At 37.9% G+C, this 26,377-nt stretch overlaps 1 long non-coding RNA gene across 1 annotated transcript in view; it reads right to left on the bottom strand.

Annotated features, from left to right (window-relative positions):
- The window catches only part of LOC137227158 (uncharacterized), a 173,633-nt gene that overhangs the window by 20,928 nt on the left and 126,328 nt on the right, over window positions 1-26,377 (bottom strand). Inside the window, exon 6 of the long non-coding RNA XR_010944726.1 lies at window positions 22,760-22,867. This is a non-coding gene — a long non-coding RNA (uncharacterized lncRNA). The remainder of the gene's footprint in view (window positions 1-22,759; window positions 22,868-26,377) is intronic.

The following is a 26,377-nucleotide window of genomic DNA, read 5'->3' as shown; positions in this document are numbered from 1 at the left end:
ATTAAGAGAAGGAATTTGGGCACAGAGACAGACACACAGAGGGAAGATGATGGGAAGGGGCCCAGGGAGAAGATGGCCATCGACACAGCCAGGGAGAGGAACTTGGAGCATATTTTCCCCTCACAGCCCTCAGAAGGAACCAACCCTTAATTTCAGACTTCGACCCTCCAGACTGTGAGACAATCATCTTCTGTTGTTTAAGCCCCTGAGTACCCTATATGCAGTAATAAGCCGTAGGCTAACCCTGAGCAGGAGAATGATACAACCCACGTTACAAGGTAAAAATAAGGATCATTTCTGTTTGGAGGATTAAAACAAAAGCAGAAATTAGGAACCAAAGGAGGGGAATTATTGGGCAGGAATCGGGATAATCTCAGTGGAAGTGATGATGTCTTGAAAAGCGTGGCAGAGTTAGGAATTTGAGAAGTGGACAGATTTGAAATTGATTTTTTAAGCTTGTTAATATGAGCTGTGAATAAAGTAAGGATTCAAAATTTGACAGCTACATTTTTGTTCTGAAAATTTACTGGGTTAGGAAAATTTGGGCAATTACAGATGGATAGGATCAAAGTTATTATTATTTTTGCTTGCGGTACGCAGGCGTCTCACTGCTGTGGTCTCTCCCGTTGCGGAGCACAGGCTCCGGATGCACAGGCTCAGCGGCCATGGCTCACGGGCCCAGCCGCTCCATGGCAAGTGGGATCCTCCCGGACCGGGGCACGAACCCGTGGCCCCTGCATCAGCAGGCGGACTCTCAACCACTGCACCACCAGGGAAGCCCCCAAAGTTCTTTTTGACATGCTATATCTTTTAAGTGTACAGATGGCTAATGGATGTCAAGTGGGCAATCAGATAAAAAGGTCTAGAACTCAATGACAAGGTCAGAGCTGTAGATATAAATTTCAGAGCCACCACTGTATGTAGACTTAAAAGCTATTTGACTTATATGGAATTACCTAGGAAGAGTAATTACAGCAAAAAAAATACACAAACAAGAGCAGTGAACTACATCTTAGAGCTCTACAAAACGTAAAGACTGGTAAGAGGACACAGTAAAGAAAATTGAGAAGTAAAATAATGCTTTTGCCTCTTTAGCATATTGGGATCCAAATTGATTCCAAGGAGTCAGATCACCATCTTGCAAAGGGTAGCAGTGAAAAATAAGAGACAAAGAAACAAGTTTTTATGAAGAAGGCGATGATTCAAAACTTCAGATCCTCAAGAGATGGCAAAGAGAATGAGAGCTGAAGTAGATATTTGACTCAGCAATTAGGTGACCATGTCTTACGTAAAACAGAACAAAATCCGCCATACGACGGGGGCAGAATCCAGTCTACTGTAGGGTGTATGAATTATGAGAGAGGTGAACGCAATTGAGGTTCACAAACCCTTCTTCAGTAAAGGAAAAAGCAATGTGTGTAAATTAGAAAGACTTTCTACTTGTGTGTGTGTCTGAAGATGTGAGCATCTTTGGAGACTGAAGGTTTCAGCAGGCGAGCACATTTACCTTTGTACAACCTTGAAAGAAACAGGATCTCATCTTTCTCTCTATGGGGCATTCATTCTCTGATTCATTTATTTATTGATTCAGAAAGCATGTAGAGGGCCCACTGTATGTCAAATATTACTTTGGGGGCTGGGGATATAAGGAAGGGAGACATGAGCTTCAATTTTGATTGAAATTGTGTGCGTGGGAGGAGGAGTACTTTTGCTTCCCTGCCACCCACACTGGAAGATGTGAACAAACACTGACATGGTTTCTAACAGCTCAAGGCTGCATTCCTAGGATGATCCTTTTCCTTAAAAAGTGCCTGCCTGAGGGCTTCCCTGGTGGCGCAGTGGTTGAGAGTCCGCCTGCCCATGCAGGGGACACGGGTTTGTGCCCTGGTCCGGGGAAGATGCCACATGCCGCGGAGCGGCTGTGCCCGTGAGCCATGGCCGCTGAGCCTGTGCGTCCGGAGCCTGTGCTCCGCAACGGGAGAGGCCACAACAGTGAGAGGCCTGCGTACCGCAAAAAGAAAAAAAAAAAAAAAAGTGCCTGCCTGAGAAAGCAGGCACTTTTCCAAATATGGAAAAATAAGTACCATATTTACCCTCTAGCCTATAAAAAAGAACCAGACAAAATTGATCAAGCAACAGTTTACCAGAGTCAGAAAAAACACAGCGAAACAGAGGAAATAGAGGAAACACAGGATAGGAAGCTTGTAATTGCCCACCTTACCTCCTGGAGTATCTGCGGTGCCCCAGGAAGGGTATGCCCGGGGGTGAGCCTGGTGTTCTTACAGAGTTGAGGAACAGAGTAGATACAAGGGTGCCAGGGTGGCCAGGGTGCACCAGGCAGACTGCTGGACAGGAGAAAGCTGCAGCCGGGAGACCTCTGTAGTTCTGCTGGTAGCTCTCCCTGCATCTCCAGACAAATAAGGAAGCGGTGCATCTACGAGATGAAACCAAACGAGACTGGGGAGAGCCCCACCTGGAAGAAAAATACCCGAGGCAAAGAGTTTCTGAGCTCAAGCCCAGCTGGGAATAGTTTGCATTTCCATCAGCTGTAGAGGAAACACCTGTCATTTGAGGAGCATCAATCAAGCAGAAAGTCATTGCTAAGCTGTGGTGCAAAAAGGTAGCCTTTTCTTAAAGACTGCCCTGGCCCACACAGTAAATAAGAAACAAGAATTATCAGAAGAGGACAATTAAACAGTTATTTTAACTGTATTCCACATGTTCATGAAGCTGGAGGAGACTGGACACAGCACCAATGATAAACAAAGCCGGAGACTAAAATGGTCAGGACAGATTTTAATTAGAATATTTGGTGCACTAGATAAGAGGGTCCAGCACGAACTGAAGGCAGCCTGGATTTGTACAGAAGAGACTGGATGTTTTAAAGGGAGAGTGAGGGAGCAGGGAGTGGGAACTGCTGGGGTTTGAACAGAGTCAGGTCCACGAGAAGCCCATCTGGGTTGCAGTCCGGAGTTGATCAAAGTCAGGCCACTCCCCACCCACAGAGGCTGGGAGAGGGGCCCTCCCTGAAGGTGTTGGCTGGAGGGTCCATTAAGTTGGCAGCTGTGAGTTTTCTCAGGCAGGCACTTTATAAGAAGAAGGATCATCTTAGGAACACAGCCTTGAGCTGTTAGAAACCATGTCAGTGTTTGTTCACGTCTTCCAGCGTGTGTATGTGTGTGGTGGACAGGGAGAGATGGACAGGTCACTGGGGCTGAGGGGCTGCAGTTTTATCTGCCAAGGTGGAGCCCCAACTAGGGGAGAACTGAGAGGGTCCTGGCAAGAGTTTGGTGAATATCGAAATGGAAGAGTTTTTTTTCCTTTAGGAGCCAAATCAACTTCCTAGAAATGAAAATCACAGTGTCTGAGAGTAAAAATATATATTAGATGGGATTAATGTCAAATAATACATAGACAAAAGTAAAAGTGTAAAAATTTGAAGGCATCAAAATAGAAACTACACAAAATGAAACACAATGAGAAAAATGAAATAAAATTAAAGCATAAGTGAGCTGTGGAACAGCCTCAAGTGGCCTAAAATATGAGAAATTTGTCTCCAAAGAAAAATAGGAAACTTGGTAGATAAAGGTATTTTTGAAAAATAATAGCAAAAATGTATCACATTTGATGAAAGAAGTTCCAAGAAGTTCAATGAAACCCAAAACAAGAAACATGAAGAAAACTATAAAAATGCACAGTATAATCAACTTCCTCAAAATCAGCAATAAATCATAAACAAGGTCATAGAAAAATGCACATGAAGTATAAAAGAACACAGTAAATCCTAACGCTGACTTCTTACCATAATCCATGCATGAAGCAACTCTTCTAAAGTTATGAGAGAAAAACTGTCAGCCTACAATCCCATATGCACTGGAAATATCTTTCAAACATAAAGGCAAAATTAAAATTCTTTCAATGTAAAATTTGAAAGAAATGATTGTAATCAGTCCTGCAGTATGAGAAATACAAGTTCTTCAGATAAAAAGGAAATGATACCCAAAGGAAAGCTAGATCAGCTCACTGGGATGAAGAGGATGGGAAATAGTAAAAATGAAATATTTTTAATAGTTAAAAATAACTGATGGTGTAAAAAAGTAATAATGTATTGTGGCATATATAACAAAGTTAAAAGTAATTACATGTAAAACATGACAATAACATCAAAAGGTTTAAATGGAAGAAACAGAAATATAATATTGTAAGGTTCTTATATGTAAGGCAGAATAATAGTACTTGAAAGATACTATACTATAGGATACTATAAATCCTAAAGCAGGCACAAGAGAAATAAACTAGAGTTGGAACTAGTAAGCCGAAAGAAGGAGATAAACTGGAATCATAGAATGTATGTAGTAGTCACTAAATAGATATTGACTGCATAAAAAAGAATATACTAGAAAAAGAAGATACGGTATATATATACAATGGATTATTACTCAGCCATGAAAAAGAAGGAAATAATGCCATTTGCAGCAACATGCAGCCATCATTTACTCTTTGTTCAGACTTCATGTCTGGTGCATTATTAGTCCTCATCCAATGCTGCTCTCATCACAGGCACTGTTGGCAGTTACTGAAGAGAGACACAGACCTGGAGGGTCTCACACTGGGAATGAAATACTGAGCCTTCCACATGCAACTCTTGGTCCAGACTGCTGATAGTTAGAGCAGGTTAAGGAAAGAAGAATAAGACATTTGTTACATACGCAATGATGTATTATTACTCCATGGCCAGCATGGCGTACACAACGCAGATGGCAATGTATTGATGGAGGAGGTTATAGCCTTAGGTGTGACGATGGGAGTGATTTTTAATGTTTTCACTTTCCACGAAGTTGCATTTGTTATTCTCCTCCTCTAAAAATCTTAATTACTTGAAATGAGAAGATTGAAGAACAGTGACTTTCCATCAAGCCAGCACATGTGTGAAAAATTATAAATATTTATGTAATCATATTTATTTTTATGTAGACTATCTTTGGAAGGATAAGAAAGAAACTTTTACCGGTATTCTCTGGAAGAGGAACAACTTGGTCAAGATTTGGGGAGAGAAAGACTTCTTCATCACTGAATACTATTGTTAATGGTTTGAATTTTGTCTTAAGTATATATTACTGTTTGGGTTGAATTGTGTTCCTCCAAAATTCATATATTAGTCTTAACCCCAGGGCCTCAGATTGTGACCTTATTTGGGAATAGGGTTGTTGTAGATGTATATGTGTCTGTGTCCCAATTTCCTCTTTTGTTGCAAGAACACCATTAATACTGGACTAGGGTCATACTTCAGTATGACCTCATGTTGTGGTACTTTGTTATGGTAGTCCTAGCAAACTAATACAATTACTCATTAAAATATAGGCATTAAAAAAAAAAACAGGTGGATAATTAATGTTCAGAATCCAGCCGTACTTCAGAGGGAATAGAATCAAGAGAACATGGTGAGTTGTTCTAGGGAAGGGGATGGGGTACAAAACTTTGACAGCGATGGAAGGGAAAACTATAAGGAAGAATAAGGCAGCAAAATCGTTGGACTTAATTGAAAGAATTTATAGCTGAACCATGAAGACACACGTTTGTCTAGACTGGGTTTTGTTGTTGGATGTGTGCTCTGTGTCAGCCATGTTACTTGATTTTTAAATTGACTGTAAACTTTCACAGGGCCAACTCTGTTCATAAATGTTAGATGTTTGGCATTCATAATTCTCCAATAGAGTTCTCAGACACAGATGGCTGGTTGGATTCAGTGTGTGCCTGAAAGGAAAGAACTAGAACATTGGGCCGGGAGTTAGAACACCTGGATTGTGTTCTGACTTTTATCACTTGGTTGAATTATTTAAGTGTTGGAAATTAGTAACTCTTTGGAAGCTATTAAAATCTGTGCAAATATTTCTGCTTAATGCAAAGGTTTTCTGTATCACTGTCATTTCTTTATTTCTCTGAGTCGTTGGTCGTTGTTTCTTTATCATATTTGTGTTATGTGTGCGTGGAACGAGAAGATAGGGATGGAGGTACTTATGTATTTCTTAGCTACAGTAAAGTGTGCTCCTAAAATCAGCATGAACTGCTTTTTTGTTGTTACCTACTGTAAAATCGTTAGTGCTCTTCCTGGTATTAATGCAATAATATACTTTGAAACAAAACAAGATATTTCACTTCTTGGAGAACTTGACTATAAGCTCTTTGGTACTATGATAATCTCACTGTCAACTGGATAAGTGTTCCAAAGCTCATTTCATCTATTGCTTACTTGCCTCAACTATGTTAAAATTACTTGCATGCTGCAAAATTTGCTGCATGTCTGTGTTACTGCCAAGTTATGTTTGTGAAATGTTTTTTAAAAGAAGGGATAAAAGCAAAATACCCATTACTTAATGATTACTTCTCCAACTACCTATTTATTATTTTTCATAATAAATGAGGTTATACATTGAAAATGACAACTTCGTTTAACACTATTGCATAAAACACAAGGAAGTGAAGCTCACTTAGAGAGAAAACCTCTAAGCGAGCTTCAGTTAGTTCAATAATGAGTATTATTGTCAACATTTCTCCCAACTGCAGGTTTGAAGAAGAATTTGAAGAAACAGCATATGTCAAATTAAGGAGACACCTGTCCCTGGTGAATAACGGTTAAGGTAAAAAGCTTAAAAAGAAAGCAACAAATGGGGAGATACAAAGTGCAGTTCTAACGTGCAGATCTATTAAGAACAGTTATTTAAGACCGACGTGTCAGAGGAGATTTTTAATTCCAAAGATTAATTTTCTTATTCCTTCAATGTGAATATGTGAGGTCAAGAAAAATGCCTGCCTTTCTCAGGAAATGGGCCTTGTTTCTGGTTTCTCTTAATATCCCTGGAGAATGACCTTTCCCAGATGATTAGGTTTTCCTGTTAACGCAAGTCTAACATTTTACTGCACCTGAATGCTGTTTAATAAAATGAACTTTGAAGTTTCTTTCCTTAATAAAGTATAGCTGAAATCAACTAAAACTGCAATCCTCAGGGTCAGAATTTTGAAAGTCAGTTTGGTATTTTGCTCACTCTAAGACAGGAGATGTTGATACCATAGGACCTAAGGGTGAATGTTATCTAGTTCAAGAAGATGATCTGAAATGTTACTTCTTTAAATAAAAGGAAAATTTGTGAGATATTAGGACTTTTCTCATTTTTTTTAGCTTTGTCACGTTAGTGTAATATTTCTCTCTGCAAAACATTGTACAAATATGCTGTTGAATTAGGAACAAAGATGGTTTTTTGCAAATTTCTGCTAGGTGCTAATATTTAATGAGACTATCACTGTCATTCTAGAATACAGTAATGACTCCTACGCTGTCGAGGCCGTGTAGGGAACTTCACCTTGGCAGGGATCTTCTGTGTTGTTCACTTATATATCCAGAATGTGTAGAATAGTGCCTAGCACACGACTGAAGTTGACCCAATATTTTTTGGACCAATGTTCTCCATTGGTTCTGTCAGCTTCAAATTTACTGTGCCGTTTTTTTATCTGAGTGTCTATGGGTCAGGTATTTAACCTCTCTGTGTATCCCTTTCTTCATCATTAGAGTGGCGATCATGGTAGTTCCTATTTCATAGGGGTATGGAGGGGAATTATTGTGTTACACATACATGCATTCATGCATTAGAATCCTATGTTGCAGACAGGAAGTGTTAAAATTATTAAATATTTATTCATCATTATTGAATAGCTTAGGTTTTTCTCTCAAATGTTCCAGGAGAAAGCATAATGCATGGTGCATAATGCATGGTCCTTCTACCACTAATGTACTTTGGGGGACTGTATAGCAAAGGCTTTGGGAGGGATAGATGGTTAGAGAGTTGCCAGTGTCACAGTACTGTGGAGACATTTATCTTCTTTATCCTCACTTGGCCTTTCTCTATTCTTCTCTCATGGTTCTTGTTGCTAACTGCCCTGGCTCTGAACCGCTTTTCCATTCTTTTGGACTCCTTTCCTTGGAGTTCCTAGGGTTTGCTGTTTTTCTTTGCTTCTCATTTGTTTCTCTTCCTGACATTGTTATCACTGTTATATGTCAGTCCTATGCACTCTGATGAAGCATATTGCCAGAAAGTCAGTCTCCAGATAAGTGAGGTCTTCCTGCACGTAAGTCCTTCGGGGATTCTCAGATGATGGTTCCTGGCTTTAGTTAGATGGGCTGGTAAATCATTATAGAGCTATCTGATTGTGGGCTAACATCAGGCTACTAGCATATCACATAATTAAATGGTTTCTCTGTATTTTAACAACCAGATGCCCTAATGAATCCTGAAGATGGTGCACACAGACACACTAATTTATTTCTTAATGCACTTTTTTATGGCAGCCATTGCAGGAGGCTGGAATGGGTCCTGACTGAGTGCATTTGATGTCATTAAAACATAATAGAATTAATGAATAAGCAGTACATAAAAGTCCAAAACTCAACACGACAAAATGGAATAATATAAACATAGTATATTTGATACATTCTCATTTCTTTACTAATAATAACTCTTATCTAGTCTGCAGAATTATAGGGCCAAAAGTTTGTCTAACAAAATAAAAGTTATCGAATGCTTTGAGAGACTGATTTTCAGTAGAGATGCTCCTCTTAATCTATCTCTCCATCTCTCTCTCTCACCTAAAAGCAAAACTAATAGAAGTCAGTTGGGTAGTAAGATTTAAAGTGAGGTTTGCACACTGCAGAAAGTGCCCAAAAAATGTCCACTTGTGAGCACACAACAAAAATATCAGTAAATGTCTTATTTCATTTGAACTTATATTTTGAGGTACTTAGCACTGTGTTATATTAATGTGCTAATACATCTACATAGTTTATAAATCAAAAACATTTATGTCAGCATATATTAAATTTTTCCTGGTAGAGTACACTATCAAAAAGATTCAGATATCAGTAAAGTAGGAATAATTGAGAATTACAATATGTTGTTGATATGCAGTAGTTATTTATTCCAAAATCCTTTCTGAGTTTCCATTATCATGTATATGCCCTTGTTTCTGGGCATGACTTTAATAGAGGTAAATAAGTAAAGAACCCACATAGACCACAGGGGAGGAAGAAAAATGTAATGGGCTCATAAAAATAAAGAAGTAGCCATCTATAAATAAAACGTAATCTGCCGAGAAATATTGACACATCAGGAAAATCAGGTTCTTTAATTTTAATATTAATATTTTTCAATGTTTTACTATGTTAACTACAAAATATGTGGATTAAAAGAGCATAATACTATCTCTTAAGAAATTCTTGTATAACACTTATTTCATATTTTTCACCAAAAATGATTGAGTAGTGGAATCCATTCATTCATTCAACTATACTTGGTGCTGGTGATAAGGATGACTAAGCCTAACTCTCTTCAATGAGTTTATAGGCTAGATACTGTGCAGTATGATGAATATAACAATGGTATTATAAACAATATACATATAATTTGTAAAAGAGTTATGAACAGTATTATTTACTTTTATATAATGCCAACATATAGGAAATATAAGCTTGGAAACTAAGAAGTCAAATTCACCACCATTATAATTTTAGCAAATTCAAGAATTGGTCAGTAACCACAGAGGTGAGGAGTTAATGGATTTACCAACAAAATAAATATATGCAAATAAAAGTGCAAATTAACTGATTGCTTTTTGACAACATTTTCAAATTTTGAGATAAACCCAATTTGAAAGTAATTATATAGGAAATATGATACAACCATTTTATCTGATATTTTCTACATTATTAGAACACTTATATGTTTTTGATCACATTAAATTCTGTTTTATGATCCAGGAAACTGATAATGTTGTTTAAAAAGACAAAGACTCATGAGGAAAGTTAAAAAATCTAAGATGGGGCTTCCCTGGTGGTACAGTGGCTGAGAGTCTGCCTGCTAATGCAGGGGACATGGGTTCGGGCCCTGGTCTGGGAAGATCCCACATGCCACGGAGCAACTAGGCCCATGAGCCACAACTACTGAGCCTGCGCATCTGGAGCCTGTGCTCTGCAACGGGAGAGGCCGCGATAGTGAGAGGCCCACGCAACGCGATGAAGACTGGCCCCCGCTTGCCACAACTAGAGAAAGCCCTCGCACAGAAACGAAGACCCAGCACAGCAAAAATAAATAAATAAATTACTAAACTCCTACTCCCAACATCTTCAAAAAAAATCTAAGATGACTATTACCAAAAAAAAAGACAAAAAGTGTAGATGAGGATGCAGAGGAAAAGGGAATCCTTGTTCACTGTTAGTAAGAATGCAAAATGGTGCAGCCACTATGGACAACAATATGGAAGTTCCTCAAAAACTACAAATACAGCTACTATATGATCCAGCAATCCCATTTGTGGGTACTTATCCAAAAGGATTGAAATCACGGTCTCAGAGAAATATTAGCACTCCCATGCTCATTGTGCAGTATTCACAGCAGCCAAAAGGTGAAACAACTTAAATATCCACTGGCAGATGGATAAAGAATATGTGGTCTATACATACAATGGAATTTTATTCAGCCTTAAGAAAGGAGGAAATTATGCAATATGCCACAACATGAATGTACCTGAGGACATTACATTATGCTAAGCAAAATAAACCAGTCCCAGAAGTACAAATACTGCCTGATTCTACTTACAGGAGGTACCTAAACTAGCCAAACTCATGGATCCACAGAGTAGGAAGGTGCTTACCAGGGGCTGAGGGGAGGAGGACATGGGGAGTTGCTAGTCAAGGGGCATGTGGTTGCAGTTCATGTGAGATGCATAAGAGTGCTCCAGGGAAACAATCAATAGTAAGATAGATGATCGATAGAGAGATAGATAGATAATAAATAGATGAGTAGATAGATGATTCATAGATAGATGGATAGATAATTAGATGATTGAAAATAGAAAGATATATGATAGATATATAGATGATAGATAATAAATAGATGAGTAGATAGATGATTCATAGATCAATGGATAATTAGATGATTGATAAATAAATAGATAGATGATAGATATATAGATATAGATTTACTATAGGAACCGGCTCACATGATTATGACAGACGGATGGATAGACAGATGATTCATAAATATTAGATGAGCCAAAAAGTGCCTTTGTTTTTTAAGTAAAAATAAAAGACACATTTTTCATTTTCACCCACAACTTTATTGAACAACGTATTCACCCTTTTGTTCCACTACCTTTTGCCATTTTTCAGGCAACTGCATAATTCCATCTTCCCAAAACTTTTAATCTTTTTGAGCAAAGAACTGTTCCAGGTGCCTTTTACAGTCTTCCAGGGAATTGAAATTTTTTCCATTAAGAGAATTCTGTAAAGACCAAAATAAAAGGAAATCCGAAGATGCAATGCCTGATGAATACAACGGATGAATCAGAACTTCCCAGTCAAGCTGTAACAGTTTTTGCCTGGTTATCAAAGAAACATGCGGTCTTGTGGTATCCTAATGGAAGATTATGCAGTTTCTGTTGACTAATTCTGGACACTTTTCGTTGAGTGCTGCTTTCAGTTGGTCTAATTGGGAGCAGTACTTGTTGGAATGAATCATTTGGTTTTCCAGAAGGAGCTCATAATAGAGGACTTCCTTCCAATCCCACCACATACACAACATCACCTTCTTTGGATAACACCGGCCTTTGATGTGGTGGTTCATTTCACTAGCCCCACGATCTCTTCCATTCCACATTGTTGTACAGTATCCACTTTTCATCACCTGTCACAATTTGTTTTAAAAACGTATGTTTTAGTTATGTTTCAGTAGAGAATCGCATGTGGAAATATGGTCAAGAAGGTTTTTTTTGCTTAACTTATGTGAAACCCAAACATCAAAGTGATTCACATAACCAAGTTGGTGCAAATGATTTTCAACACTTGATTTGGATATTTTGAGTATGTCGGCTATCTCCTGCTTAGTATAACGTTGATTGTTCTCAATTATTGTTTTGATTCGACAGCTATCAACTTCAGCTGGTCTACCCAAGCGTGGACCATCGTCCAGCGAGAAATCTCCAGCACGAAACTTCGCAAACCACTTTTGACACGTTCAATCAGTCACAGCACTTTCTCCATACACTGCACAAATCATTTTTTGCATTTCAGTTGCATTTTTACCTTTCTTGAAATCATAAAACATAATACACCGAAAATGTTGCTTTTTTCTTCTGTCTTCAATATTAAAATGGCTACACAAAAATTCACCAATTTTGATGTCTTTTTTTAAATGCACGCTGATATGACAGCTGTCACATACAATCTAACAAAATTGTTTTGAATGAAGTTAAAGACAGCTAAGTGCTACCAGAGCCACCTTACGGAGAAAACCGAACAGGGACTTCCCTGGTGGCGCAGTGGTTAAGAATCCGCCTGCCAATGCAGCAGACATGGGTTCGAGCCCTGGTCTGGGAAGATCTCACATGCCATGGAGCAACTAAGCCCATGCACCACAACTATTGAGCCTGAACTCTCGAGCCCACGAGCCACAACTACTGAGCCCACCTGCTGCAACCACTGATGCCCATGCACCTAGAGCCCCGTGTTCCGCAACAAGAGAAGCCACCGCAATGAGAAGCACGTGTCCTGCAACGAAGAGTAGCTCCCGCTAGCCACAACTAGAGAAAGCCCGTGCGCAGCAATGCAGCCAAAAATAAATAATAAATAAAATTTAAAAAATTTTTAAATATTTAAAAAAATACATGAACAAACCTTTTGGCCCACCCAATAGATAGATGACTGATAAATAGATGGATAGATAGATACATAGATGATTGACAGATAGACGATAGATAAATAGACAGAGTTATAGATTTACTATAGGAATTAGCTCACCTGGTTGTGGAGGGCGAGAAGTCCCACAGTCTGCCATTTTCAAGCTGGAGGTGTAATTCATTCTGAGTCTGAAGGCCTGAGAATCTGGGGGTCAATAGTGTCTAAGTCCCAGTTTGAGTCCCAAAGCCTGAGACCAGTAGAAGTGATGTCTGAGCATAGAAGTTGGATGACTCAGTTCAAGCAGAGTGAATTTGCCCTTCCTCCTGCCTTTTGTTCTGTTCACCCTCAGCAGATTGGATGATACCCTGCTGCATTGCTGAAGACCGTCTACTTTACTCAGCCTGCTGACTCAATGCTAACCCCTTCCAGCGCTGCCCTCACAGACACAGCAGGAACGATGCTTCACCAGCTATCTGGTGTCAAGTTGATATGTAAAATGGACCACACACTGGATGGCTAAATTCTAAAAATCTGCTGTACAATATTGTGCTTACTGTACTGTACACTTAAATCTGATGAGAGAGTAGACCTCATGCTAAATGTCCTTAGAATAATATAATAAAATAATTTTTAAAATATAACACAACTTTACAAATGAAACCAAAAATTTCAATGGCTTATCAATATATATGTATATGTATTTTTAATAGAAAAATCTAAATGAGATAATCTGACTGAAGGCAAGTTGCCTCTAAGAAAGATTTTGTGGACCAGACACCTATTTTCATCTTGTAGAATTGTTGTTTCCAAGATGGGCCCTCAAGTTTGCCCTGCTCATCTGTATCCATCCAGCAGAGGCAGTTAAGGACAGGGTGGGCTGGGCATGGGTGGATTTCATTGGCCAGCCCTGGGTCCAGGACCTAACTAAGTCCCTGGCCACGTCTAACTGAGGGGTTGGCAGGGAAATGCTGTGTGGTTCTGTGTCAAAGAAATAGATGGACAGGGAGCCCATCTCTGTCACAAACCTTTCTCAGTACAATTAAAATTCAATGTAGGTTTTCATGGGATTGATTTTGTAAGATTAAACTTATCATAGGACATAAAGGTTGCCTAAATACGAAGTAATTCTCCATAACCATTTTAATGTATCTGATAGCAATTTTATAGTTCCTGACCTTTTAACTCTGGGCGAAGCAAGAGCAATATTGGGATTATTTGTGATTGTTAGTAACTGATACAACATCCTCCTTGGACATATTAATACTTTAGGGAGTGAGGTGTACTGTACGAAGGATTGACTATTTACAATAATAAGGATGTTTTGATTTTCTTAAAAAATATGAATATAACATTAAGTTGGCGATAGAATCATGAACCTTTTATTTAGGTAAATATTTTCTTCCGTTGTTCAAACTCCCTCTGACTTGCTTGGCTTATTTTCATATGATGCACATTTCTCTAGTTGAATCACAAGGTGGCGTTAAAACTCATATTGATAACTACATTAGGAAGAAAATGGAATTTAGTCAAAATTAGGAATTTCTCAGGGAAAATAATTAAAATCACTCTGAAAAGAACAAGGGCAAGTGCTACTAAATTTGAAAAAAAGGGGTGCATTTCAAAATAAAATATGAAGCACAGATTCTAGATTATGAGAAACAAGAGTTAGGGAAATTCATGGGACTGTCTCTGACTACTGAAAATGGAATAGAATATTTTAGAGATCTCTATTGAAATAAGAATAAAACCCAGATAACACTTAAACCTCATTTAGCTCAAATGCAGTTCCTGAATGTATTACCTTTTTTTTTCAGAAAACGTTGAACTAGTGGTAGTAAAAAATGTCCAGTTCTAACCCGTAATTCTAAAGCATGCTACAAGAGAACACCTTTGCATTTGGATAGCAAAACAGATTACAGTATCCCAGCTTTGTTTAAGAAAAAGTAATGGCAAGTTCCACAACAGGTTATTCGTTGCTTCTCTTACAGAAAAAAATACAATATAGTTGCAACCTACTACTTTAATCATCTATAAGGGATATAATACTTTTAATAAAGATTCACTTGTATTTTGGGGGTATTTGGTGGTGCTGATAAGGAAGAGAATAATAAACATTTTTAAGATATCTGCTTTTCTTTCTAAATATGGGAAAATGTAAAAGGAGGAACAAATACTTGACTATATGCTTTTAGTCATTTACATTAAAAGAATTACCTTGAATATCTATAATTGAACTCACATGGTTTCTTGAATCCCTGACTCATGAAATATTTTAATTTTAGGGTGTCTAATGACAATTCACTGAATCTGTGAATTCCTTAGTAACTATACAGTTAAATATTTTTGACATGATTTATATGTAAGAGTTGGATTTTTAGCTCACAAAATTTTTTTATAAACAACAGAATACCTATCATTTTCTTTAAGATTCTTTAAGATTCCTCCTAAAATTTAACCCCTCTTGGGACCCTTACCATCTGAGAATTAATCCATTTCCATTCTACTCATCAATGTTTAAAGTAATGTGACCAATAAATCAAGGAATCGTGCCTTGTTCTACCTGTCATAATAGTCTTTAATAATTTTCCATTAATATCCATCACCTTTATAACGTAAGGACTAGGGCAACAAGGCATATAAGATACAGTGCAATAATCGAAGTCTATTTTTATTTTGTTTTATTGTATGTTGGTATGAACACAACATGAGATCTACCCTCCTAGGTTTTTAAGCGTACGATACAATACTGATAGTTACTGGCACAATTGCCACTCAGCAGGTCAGCGACTGATAACGTCCCACGTCCCAGCAGCAGGGAGAGTACAAAAATGCCCAGCAGTAACAAACCGGATACTGTTCAACACACTGCTTCACAACTGCCTCCCCTCCTATAAGAAAAGAAAAGTATTCTTTGGGATATTGGGAAAAAAAAAAAGCTGTTCTCACTTCCCACACAGGAATATGGGATGTCAAATGATTCCCCAGTTGCTTCTATCATATCTGAATGCATCGCTCTTTAAAAAAAGAACACCATGTGATAATCTTCTGCCTCTACTTACCCCTTCCTCCTGGGAACACTCTTCCCTTGAGTGTCATAATTCCACAATTTGCTGTATTCCCTGTGTCTCTCCGCAGGTTCCTCATCTCCCCCTTGATCTTTCAATATTGGAGTTTCTTGGAGGTTTGTCTGTCATCGTAATACATCTTCTACCTTTGATATGTCATCTACTGCTAGGGATTCACGGCTCTCCTCAAAATGTATCTAGACGCTTACTCTCACGATCTCCAGGGTAGCATATCAAATGGCCTACTAAACATCTCCGCTTGAATTGCTCATTTGCATTTATAAAGAAACCTAACCAGATAGAAATCGTGCTCTTTCCCAAAGCTTTTCCATAAATGAGCAGTGGTGCCCCATCAGCCCCACACAACAACAGCCAGGACTCTCGGCTGGCATCTCTCTCTCTCTCTCTAAGACAACTGGCTTAATTTTATTTTATTCATTTTAGTCTCTCTCTCTCTCTCTCTCTCTCTCTCTCTCTCTCTCTCACTCAGACAACTGGCTTAATTTTATTTTATTCATTTTAGTGTCTCTCTCTCTCTCTCTCTCAGACAACTGGCTTAATTTTATTTTATTCATTTTAGTGCCAATCCTCTTACCCCACAAACCAGATAAACCCCCGATGTACCCCTTTTCCTCTCCTTCTCTCTTCTTTCTTGTCTCGGGAAGGAGAACCACGAGAGCGATTTATAGAAAAGCACTTATATTGAAAGCGGCCTTAAGATAGTTGAAATCCTAGAGGTGGATTTAAATCTCCCCACTTCACAAAAGCCCACTACGAAAACCCAAGAATAAAGTCAAATTGTAAAGGGAGAAGACAGGGACGGCCACTCTCTACCCTGGTCTCCCCTCCACCCCCTTTATTACCATCATGTCACATCCCTGCTGGTCAAACAGTTTTAGAAGCTGAGTTAACCTAGTCTTACACATAATGTTCAAATTACATGGACCCGCGTGTTTTATCAGTTTCTTCTTCCCTAAGAAGATAGTCAAGTAACAGCCTTGCTACTTCTCTGACCTAAATTATCACTGTCCTGAGGTTGATGATTGCTAGCAGGCCCAGGTAAGAAGTCTGAGTCCTGACCACTTGGTTCCAAACAAGGAGAAAATAGATCCCCCCAACCCCACTACCAAATGAATCAGGTGCTCAAGGTAAATTAAAAACAGGACAAAATCATTCTGAAAGATATATGTTGAGAAGTATTACTTCCGTCTCAGTTCTGGTCCCCCCTTTAGGCCCCCAGTCCCTTGTTAACACCATTCAATAGTGTTTCATATATCTGTACAGTGTTTACGTAAATGCAAGCACGTGTGAATATATGTTCTTATCCTCCCTCTTACTCATTTATACAAAAGGCAGCACATTATATAAGCTGTTCTGTGACTTGCCTTTTGTCCTTAAGAATATGTCCTAGGGATCTTTCCATGTGGGTACAGAGAAAGATTCCTCATTCTTTTATCACAGCTTTGTAGTAATCCATCATACGGATGGCTGCTTCCTAGTTTATTGAACCATTATTGTCCTTTACAAAAGGACTTGAGTCGTTTCCAGTAATTTTTTTAACCTATATTATAAATATGTGTAAGAAACAAGACCCAAGATGATGCACAGGTAAAATCAATTATGATAAAGATGAAAAGAGAATCAGCAGTTTTTTCCTAATTCACCACTTTTTCTTTTATCTTTTGATCCCCTTCACCCATTTCTCCCCCGCACCCCACCACACACACACCCCTTGCCTATGACAACCACCCATTTGTTCACTTCTATCTGTGAGCTTTGAGCTTGGGCTTTTTTGTTCTTGTTGTTTTTTGTTATGTTGTTGTTGTTGTTTTTCAGATTTGACATATAAGAGAGATCATACAGTATTTGCCTTTGTCTCACTTATTTCACTTAGCATAATACCCTTAAGGTCCATTCATGTTGTTGCAAATGGAAGTATTTTGTTATTTTTATGGACAAATAATATTCCATTGTGTGTGTGTGTGTGTGTGTATATCTGTATATATGTACCACATTTTCTTTATCCATTCATCTGTCAATGGACACTTAAGTAGTTTCTATGTCTTGGATATTGTAATAGTGCTGCAATGAACATGGGGGTGCATGTATCTCTTCCACTCTCTTATAATGTCTACAGTTGACCAAATCGTGTCATTCTGACAATTTTACCAAATATATCTTGACTTGTCAACAATTTACATTTCAACTGCCTCCATCCTGGTCCAAACTCTCACAGGTTCTTGCTTCCTTGCTTTATACTATTCAGTTGATTCAAAATGAACTTAGAATAAAGTAAAAAAATAAATCCTTAAGGAGACGTACTCAGCTCTGCAGTTTGACTCTGCTTATCTCTCGCCTAATCATATGTTTTTCTCCTTCACTCACTATGTTTAGTCATACTGGTTTCAATTCAATCATAAAGACAAATTTCTCTTTACCTTGGCTCTGGGCTATCAAAAATGTGCAAATCAGAGAAATGCAAATCAAAAGGACAATGAGGTATCACCTCACAGCAGTCAGAATGGCCATCATCAAAAAATCTAGAAACAATAAATGCTGGAGAGGGTGTGGAGAAAAGGGAACCCTCTTGCACTCTTGGTGGGAATGTAAATTGATACAGCCACTATGGAGAACAGTATGGAGGTTCCTTAAAAAACTAAAGATAGAACTACCATATGACCCAGCAATCCCACTCCTGGGCGTGTATCCAGAGAAAACCATAATTCAAAAAGAGTCATGTACCCCAATGTTCATTGCAGCACTATCAATGGCCAAGACATGGAAGCAACCTAAATGTCCACTGATGGATGAATGGATAAAGAAGATGTGGTACATATATACAATGGAATATTATTCAGCCATAAAAAAGAATGAAATAATACCATTTGCAGCAACATGGATGGACCTAGAAATTATCATACTAAGTGAAATAAGTCAGAGAAAGGCAAATATCATATGATATCACTTATATGTGGAATCTAGAAAAATGATACAAATGAACTTATTTACAAAACAGAAACAGACTTAGAAAACAAACTTATGGTTACCAAAGGGGAAACGTGAGGGGGAGTGATAAATCAGGAGCTTGGGATTAACATACACACACTACTATATACAAGATAGACAACCAGCAGGGACCTACTGTATAGCACAGGGAACCCTACTCAATATTTTGTGATAATCTATATGAGAAAAGAATCTGAAAAAGAATGAATATATGCATATGTCTAACTGAATCACTTTGCTGTACACCTGAAATTAACACAACATTGTAAATCAACTATACTCCAATAAAATTTAAAAATAACTTAAGAATAGAAACAAAAATAAAGGATTAAAAAAAATGTGCTTTGCATCTACACCTGGAAAAATGCAATCTTCAAATCCTTATATGTCATTTACTCAAGGAAATCTTCCTTAATCCCCTAATTTAGACTATTTATTTTATCCTCAATATAGACTCTCCTGTCAACCTGCCCATCTTCATTTCTAGCTTTTAATATAATTGTTTGATGACACTTTTCCCACCCAGTATCTGGGTTTCTACTATAGTATCTGATTTTATAGTAGATGCTCAATAAACAGTTGTGGGATGAATTAACTGATGGACAGCTAAATAAATGTGCCAGCCACACAATGAACCCTCATGCTGTTAAAAAGGTTCGTTTCTTCTCACACGACCCAGGTCTTTTCCCTTTTGCAGGGGTCAAGTTGAGTGATTCTGTAATGGAATGCTCTGAGATTTTGATTGAGATCTTTGCTTGTGCCAGAAGTTTCTGAATGGTGCAAAGATGACTACAGAGATAGAGCTCTGGTGAAAATAATATTACAAAGTTCTCCAGGGATAGTTCAAAGAAAAGCTCTTTCTAAGCCTGAGAGCCCGGTGGGACACCTGGGTAAAGGTTCTTAGATCTGCCGGCATGTTAGAGTCATCTGGGGAGCTCTGAAAAAACACCAGTACTAGGCTCCGTTAGACTTTTTAAATCACAATACCTCGGGGCAGGATTTGGCCATCAGGCTTGTTTGCTGGTTTTTATTTTTCCAGGTAATACTACTCTGCATCCTATTTTGAGAAATATAGCAGTGGGTTCCAAATATGACTTATCATCAGAATATTTTGGAGTCATTTAAATAAACAGAAAAATTTCAGACCCACCCCTGGAGTTACTGATTTAGTTGGACAGGAATGAAGCTAAACAATCTGTATTTTAAAAGCTTCCCTAGTGATTTTGTTATTCAGAAAAGATTTATAAATCACTGATCTATAACAACGGACCCAGCATTAAATAGTATCAATAAATTCCTCGGAATCCATTTTCTTGAAAAGGCAAAAATAGAAATAATGGCATAGGACATAAAAGCTTTGCTAAAAGAAACATATTCTTTACCAAAGGTATCTCTTCCACATACTTGTTTTAAATTTAAAAACAAGTAAAGAAGCTAATTTAGGTTGGGCAAGTTTTTAAGAATTTTTTCTCAAAAACATGTTCATTGATGGTATTAGTAGGTAGCTTTGATTAAATATACTAGCGATTTATTATATACGAATGAGGAAGTGTAGAATGATGGTCAGAAGTTCCATCTTGACTTGTCATTTTTGTAAGATGTACATATGATTAAAATAGTTAAAGTGAACAAGGTATTTCACCCAAGAACCATTTGTTGTAAGAAACAGAAATATACTCAAAGTAACTTATATCTAACATGGGATGAGAGGCAAAGAGGAGACAACCATTACAGAAATGAAAGGGTTGAGAACAAATAGGGTCAAATTTAAAGATGATAAATGGGAGGGAAATGATTAAGGTTAATCTCTCAGTCTTTCTGGAGTCTCTTTTCACTGCTTCCCTTTGTGTGTCTGACTCTCTCCTTGTCTCTTTCTCTCCCTCCTTCCCTCGTCTCTGGGTTTGCTCTTTATTCTTTCCTTGGACAGAACCTACCTCTAGTTACCACTGGGTACCAGGTCACATCATTAAGAGAACATCCTGATCAACTATGGGTCAGAATGGGTTGGTCTTGATCTACAGCAAGTCCCATACATATGAATGAGTTCCGTTCTCAGAGCGCGTTCGCAAGTCCAATTTGTTCATAAGTCCAATAAAGTTAGCCTAGGTACCCAACGAACACAATCGGCTATATAGTACTGTCCTGTAATGGATTTATAATACTTTTCACACAAATAATACACAAAAAACAAACAAAAAATAAAGAAAACATTTTTAATCTTACAGTACAGTGCCTTGAAAAGTACAGTAGTCCAGTACAACAGCTGGCATCCAGGGGCTGGCGTCAAGTGAACAGGCAAGAAGAGTTACTGACTGGAGTGGGGAGAGGAGGTGGGAGATGGTAGAGCTGAAGGATCGCCAGCAACAGGAGACGGAGGGCAAGCTGCAGTTTCACTCACGCCTGACGTGGATGGCACAGGTTCTGGCTCCTTGCTGGAACTAGATGCACGTTCGCATCTTTGAAAGTTCGTGACTTGAAGATTTGTATGTAGGGGACTTACTGTATTTCAGTAAGATGTGGCCTAAAGGGACAGAATTTCATCTCCTAGGCTTTTCAGGAGTGCCAACACACCATTTACACACAGGAGAGAAGAAGCTATCTCTCCCTCCCCACCAAGGAGAAAGGTAAAAACTGTTCCTCTGACACGGGACGGAAGGACCCTGGGTTCTCACCTAACCTTTTGGAATATACACATGCCTTTCCACGGCCTGGATAAACCCTGGGTGTCTTCCACTTCCATGAGCCAGACAAGTCTTCAAGTCTGGGCTTTATGTCTTTGAAACATAAATACCACAGGAGAGAGAACTCCATTTTCCCCAGTGCCTCAGCAGCTTAACCCAGGGTAAAGAAACATTTTGCACCAGACACATGGTAAAAATAGCAAAACAGATTTATTTGGAGTCACTGCAGTAGGGGAAAAAGACCTTAGTATGTGACTGAGCTCAATTCCAAAGACAGCAAAGACAGCTGGTGATTTAGAGCCAACAAGCAGAGTGAGGGAGTCAGTGCACGGAAAGTTACTAACAAGAACTCGATTAGGTATCAAGGGCAGGGAGATTCTTCCTAAAATAACTTAACAGGATCTTGCTAAAGGCAGGCCAAGGGTGGAAATTGATCAGCTATAAAAGGTGGAAGTATTCTTGCTAACCTGGATTAGTGGGATTCTTTGCTAAAATTGGACAGGCCCCGAACAGGGCAGCAGACCAAGATCCAGGTCTAGTTAAGAAGGCTCAGAGAAGCCTGATTAAAATGTGGGTAAGGAGAGAGTCTTTGCTACCAGGAAACTACTCTGACTGGAATCATTTAGCCTTATTGGAAGTTAACAGAAACTTTATTATTCTTTCATATCAGAGCAATATATTAGATAAACGGATACTGGACGAATTATCATGACATATGAATAGTAAGATGTTTCTAGGGAAATTGGAAGCAAACACTCCCTCTATCAGTATGCGGTATAAATTTCTGTGTCTAAGGAGTACCAGGAAATCCAGGGAGGTTCTATTTCTCCACAGTACGGAGATGAATTCGGTGGGCTGATCCAGGGTGATACTCGATACAGTGCCAACTCAAAAACAAACAACGCCTTTAATTTTCTACAACCTAAAGGAGTGACTTAGATATTTTGCAGCTATATTTTCATAAAATCAAAATAACACGTTATTTCAGAAGAGCTACCAATTGGATGGATTCAGTTTTGAACATCAAAAATAGCCTTTGCTTTTCATATTCCATTTCTGGCTTATAAAAGGGATAAATATATTTTTGCCCAATCAGTTTCTTAGAAGTAACGTTTGATGATATCAAGTTTAATCAATTAAGATGCTTTTGACTGCAAGCAACAGATTATCCATCCAAAGTAGTTTAAGCACTAAAGTGTTTTCTTTGACTCATATAAGAAAAATCGAGCATCGGTAGTTCTATGATTGGCGTGACAGTTCAGCAATATTATCCAGAACCCAGATACCTTTTAATCTCTGCTCTGCCATCTCCAAGGTGGTGGGTTTCCATCCTCAGGCTTGTCAATGCACAGGAGCAACACGAGTGCTTCAGATCTAATGATCCATTTTCAAACCTGCTGAAGAGAACAAAATCTTTTCCTGAGGATTCCCAGCAGATATCTCCTTTTGGACAACTTAGTCACATATCCAGTAAAAGAGAATGAAATTGCAATTACTGGTTTAGGCTAGTCATGCTTCGTCACCTTCACTTGGGCACATTGGGTTTTCTAAACTAAGGGAAAATGAGGAAAGGCCTTTAGAACAAAAAGGGAAACAACAGTGCCTGCCACACCAGTGTCAGTTAGGGTATGGAGAAATAGCTATTCTCATGAAATCTCAGAACACTACTCACCGATGTTTCTAACAGTTGAAAATGTAGCCGATGTCACGGGAAATAAAGTTAATTGTTGGTGATAGCAACAAAAAGGGAATAATAAAATCAATTTATGGGATACGATCATAGTTTGAAATGAATAGACGGGTATTACACAGAGCATGGCCCAGATGAAGTGGCCTGAGGCTGTAAAGAGAAGAAGGGTAGAGGGCTCTGAAAATCAGTGAATCAAAAAACACAAGACTTCTGCCACATGAGTGTTGGCAAGGGGATGTTTCAGAGCTGGCCTGAGAGTCTCACCTGGAAAGAGAAGGCCTCCACTGAAAGAGGCTGGGGATTTACCAGCAGATGGCCATTGACCGAGAGCAACCGTCTAGAGAAAAGCATGCAACTCAAGAGAAGTGCAGGAAAGAAATATCTAGCGACGTGGAGGACTTCTGTAGAACAAAACCACAGCTACCATGGTCAATGTCAACTTCTGCTCAGCTCAGCGAACACAGATGCTGGTTAGCAAGAGGGTCCGTCAAGTAACACCTTTCCAGCTTCCTTAAGTCTTCCACCTTCCTATATGATTTTGACCCTATCGGGTTCCAAAACCACGCTTAAGAAGCTGGAGAGAAGAAGAGGAATGAGGTGAAAAGATAAAAGGATGAAGGGGGCTGACTACCCCCTTTCCCACTGTTAGCAACTAACCTGCAGCCAGCCCAAACCAGGGGAAAAGATACATTTTCAATGGGAGTAAAATAACACTGAAATGAAACTGTTTGGAGGACTGGCTGTTGCTAGGTGACTTTTTGTTACCTGAAAGTGACTAGAAAATTCATGAGATTTGCAGAAGATTGCAGTGAGAAAAGGGAAAAGTTCCACAGATGTTTAGAAGGACAGAGGAGGAAAAGAAATTAGAGACTTAATGATTGTACCTAGGAGTCTACATAGTTTTTATTCTCCCATTTAATATATATGTGATATATGCTATATCACATATATATGATATATTCATATGCACATACGTAGAAACATATAAAGAGACACATGATTTTTTCCCTGCAGTAATGATAAAAAAGCTTTTCAAATCTGTTGCCTTGAATGAGTATAGAGTTGTTTTGCTTAATTTTGGAAATTTTTTTTTCACTATATTAATATATATGCATACTATATTTTTATATTATACATACACATTTATTCAAACTCACACACATTGTTATATATGTACAATACATACAATGTATGTATATATACACATAGTGCATATGTGTATATGAGCATATATGTGTATATATGCCAGTTTTTCAAGGATTAAGAAGACAAAGTGTTTGTGGTCAATTTGGGGAATATTTTCCTATTTTATGTTTCCAAATTAAAGAAGAAAACTAACAAATAATGTTTTCAAAAATGAAAAAGGAGATGGGAATAGAAGATACTCTTCTTTGGCATATGAAGAGTCAATAAAATAGAAAGGGAATTAAATAATTCTCCCTCATTCATGGAGTAAAAGATATAAAATATCCATTGGATTTGTCAAAGATAAAGCTTAATTATACATATTTTACTTGGTTGAGGATCCAAAGAAATTATATACTTTTCCAGCATCAGATCATGAGGGCAGGAGAGAGATATCACAATTTAAATATCAGAATATGAGATTGCAATATTTTAAAGATGGAAGCATTCTTTGCTGTTTATACACAGAGGAATTTAATTATTCAGTACCTCAATAGATGACTAAAGAAAGACATATTAAAAATATGCTCTCATGGCTGTGAAGAAAATAATGCAATTCAAATAATAGAGGAAATACAACTTCTGTTCCTGGCATTGGTATCATACGTGTTTGAAAAACAGAAAGATAATTTTATACATATTGTATAACATATGTGATTGTAATTCTTCAAGCCAGATACATTGCCAATCTGTCTGCAAACACATTTTTTTTTTAATCCTGAAAAAGAAATGTGTTAGGAATTTTAAGTTGCATATAAATGGATACAGAAGAGTAAAAGTCATTTCTGACATTTTGCTTTTCCTTTGCTTCAAACTTTTACCTAAATAAATGGGCATCTAATCCAACAGTTCTATACATTTTTGGGTTCCATATCTTGTCAGTAGTGTGCCCATTATATTTGTGCCATGATGATATCATACATAGTAATATGTAGCATTCAAATTAAATAATACTTTGCATGTTAACTAGCCAGACTCAGTCATGATAGGTGGAAAAATTAAACCAAGAGAAATTAAGTGATTGCCTCCAACTGTCATAGTTAGTTAAAAGCATATCTACAACCTCAATCAAGTGTCTTTCTCCCATCACTGTGTAGCTTTAATTAAAAAAAAATGCATATATCAATGTCTCTTTGTCCATATGCATTGTTTTACATGCCCCATCATCCTAGTTTTCTTTTCTTTTGTCCTTTTTAAAGTTTGTTTCAGTTTAATATGCATAGAGAAATCATAAGCATACATATCAAAACATTTTCACAGAGTGAATACACCTGTTAAGCAGCATTCACATTAAGAGATTCAGTAACACTAGCACCTGAGAAGACGTGTCTTGTCTCCCAGTCACTAAACACCTACAGTAAATCACTGGCCTGAGTACTAACAGCAGAGATTATTTTTTCCTGTTTTTGAACTTCATGTAAATGGAATAATTTACATGCACTATTTGTGTCTGGCTTCTTTAATGCAACATAATGTCTGTGAGATTCATACATATTATGGTGTGTAATTATAGATAATTCATTTAAACTGCCATCCAGTTTTTATTTTATGAAAATATCACAATTTATTTATCCACTCTACTCCTGACAGCCATTTGAGTTGATTCCAGTGTTTGTTAACTTGAGCATTCTTGTGTGTGCCTCTTGCTACACATACATTTATGCACACATTTTTACTCAGTCTATTCCAAGGAATGAGATTTCTGGACTGAGGAGACAGTGTTGAGTTTTACTAGATGCTGCCAGTCTTCCAACATGATTGCACGAATTTAACACTGTTTAGTAGTGAGCTACAACTCACGTTTATCATTTGATTATTGCCATTCTGCAAGTTGGTTGTTCCACCATCTAATAAAAGAGTAGTGTTAAATTTCCAATACAGGCATACTTTGTTTTGCCATACTTCACTTTATTGTGCTTTGCAGATATTATAGTTTTTACAAATTCAAGATTTGTGACAACCCTGTGTCAATCAAGTCTATGGATGTCCTTTTCAAATTTTCAATTCTTTCAGCTCTTGCTTCATAGAC

Source organism: Pseudorca crassidens, chromosome 7, assembly GCF_039906515.1.
Source record: "Pseudorca crassidens isolate mPseCra1 chromosome 7, mPseCra1.hap1, whole genome shotgun sequence".
In the NCBI taxonomy this organism is placed as follows: Eukaryota; Metazoa; Chordata; class Mammalia; order Artiodactyla; family Delphinidae; genus Pseudorca; species Pseudorca crassidens.
Note: the sequence above shows the minus strand (reverse complement) of the source record. Positions and strands in the feature narration are given on the sequence as shown.